The 2,083-nt window shown below is 42.1% G+C and overlaps 1 long non-coding RNA gene across 1 annotated transcript; it reads right to left on the bottom strand.

Annotated features, from left to right (window-relative positions):
- Positions 1 to 412: 412 nt before the first annotated feature.
- On the bottom strand, positions 413 to 1,103 carry LOC116069841. Its single transcript, XR_004110158.1, has 3 exons — positions 913 to 1,103; positions 698 to 820; positions 413 to 551 (listed from the first exon to the last, which is right to left on the bottom strand). It is a non-coding gene; the product is annotated as an uncharacterized LOC116069841 (long non-coding RNA).
- Positions 1,104 to 2,083: the final 980 nt, after the last annotated feature.

The raw sequence follows: 2,083 nt of genomic DNA, 5'->3' as shown, positions 1-2,083 counted from the left end.
TAGATGTTGTTTTGATATAAAGAAATAACTAAATTCATTAGACTAAATTCTTGTTTAGTCACAATAATTATCATGTATAGGCTTTGTCATGGCTTCCATATTGCTTTCTCCACTTTATACTTTTTGATCATGGTGATGATGTTTCCAGAGAAGTGAATCTGGCAGGATTATTTTCATTAGGCTGTTAAGAGAGATTAAAGGTCTTATGGTTAATATACTCAAGAGCCAACAGTGGGTCACACAACTACAGTTTTAGCAGTACATTGCTTGGGTTCTAGAAACATGTCAGAACAAAGTTCCCAGTGCTCTTCCTGAATCCTATGCCATCAGGTATGGGAGGGTAGGGGCTGGAGATAGCCTGATTCCTCTAGAGAGCCAGAGAGAAACTGAAGACATACCTGCTGGTGTGCTTTTCTGGAAGTTTCTGTGTGAAGTTGAAAGAAAAGGAAAGTTTACAGAGAATCCTGGAAGGTGGTGCTTTGTTTGAGAACTTTACACTGAGACAAAGTGATGCAGGACAGCCCACACAGTGCTAGGACACTGGAATTTTCCTGAAGAGCCAGGAGGAGAATTCATGCAAGAAGAGAAGAGGAGGGGGAAATGATGAGACACCTTTCTTATCCATACTTTCCATTGGCCAATATTCACCCCATTACAAGATGACTTCAGTCTTTCACCCACTTCTGTGGGACCTTACCTGTCTTCAGGGTCTGCAAAGATATATGCCAGGGTAAAGATGGAAGGCCATACTGCTGCTCTATGCTCAGTGTGGGATAGTGTTTTCAGAGGAACATCTCCAGTTTCTCAGTACTTCTTGCTCCTAAACAGAGTGGGAAAAAGAGGAAGCTATGGGGTCCCATTGAAGCAGGTGGGGGACATGAGGGGCATAGGGATTGAGAGCCTGGTACCCACTGTTCCTGTTGCCACTGCTATGAAGTAGGCCTCTGTGATCTCCGTACAGGCCTGGCGAAGTGAGTCATTTCAGCCGGTCACGGGGAAGAACCCAGGTACAAACTTTTGGTCTTGTGACAGCCAACCCAGAGGTCAGGACTGACTGAGGCCCTCTGACTGCAGCCTCCTTGTGGAGCCTTGCAGAAGAAAATAACACAAGGGCAAAAACTCTAACAACAGCAAAAACAAAATAGTCAGACACAGTGTAATGTCACATGATAATTGCCACACTTGGTCGAGTCTAAGGCACCCGGAAAGGTTACACTGTTGTTTGATATGTGATTAAAGTATTTTTACCAGGCAAATTAAAATCACACAAGTTTATTTGCTTTGTGCACGCATGTCTGTGATGTGTTGTATGTGTGCCTGTGAGCATGACAGTGTCAGCGTGCTGCTCAGTACAGCTCCTGGGGCCAGTCCCCTCTCCTTCAGTCAGCGCTATCCTTGGCATTGAACTCAGTTGTCAGGCTTGGCAGCAACATGTTTGTCTTTTCATACTAAGCCATCGCACTAGCCCGAGAAAGTCTTCTCTTGGGTATTTAGACACATTTTTATTTTACACAGAAAGGAAAAAATATTAGCAAAATATAACTGTTAGGGTAGTCCTAAAAATACCTCCACCTTGTAACAACTTTCCATCTGGGTTGTCTATGTCTGTACTCTCTGTACTGTTAAAGACCTGCCTGATTATCGTATCCACCTGTGGCCAATAGTGATATGTGTCCCAGATTTTGGCATGTAACAAAATGACTAGATATATTTATAAAATCTATAAAGTAGAAAAGATTTATCCTTCTCTATAATGAATAGTTTCTTCCATTTAGAATATGTTTTCCTTTCACAACCTGGGGGAATTCTGGTGGCGGAATAAGCTTGTCTGGGGAGGCAGGAGATAGAGAGAATATTCTGGTTGCTAGGTTTTGGTAATCCCAGCACAGGCATTAATGAATTGGATTATTTGATGGGTATATCTAACCCTCAGCATTCTTTGCAAGCTATGAGATTTAACTGTGTTTGCTAAAAGTTTCCCACTAAAACTCCAGGGTTTTTAACTTATATGGAGTCTTAAATACAATTCATCATCTTATCTAATCTGATATCCAAGGATGGCTTTGTCAAAGCAGAGTCAAGT

Source organism: Mastomys coucha, unplaced genomic scaffold (assembly GCF_008632895.1).
Source record: "Mastomys coucha isolate ucsf_1 unplaced genomic scaffold, UCSF_Mcou_1 pScaffold22, whole genome shotgun sequence".
NCBI lineage: Eukaryota > Metazoa > Chordata > Mammalia > Rodentia > Muridae > Mastomys > Mastomys coucha.
The sequence above is the reverse complement of the archived record's forward strand: the minus strand, read 5'-3'. Positions and strand labels throughout refer to the sequence as shown.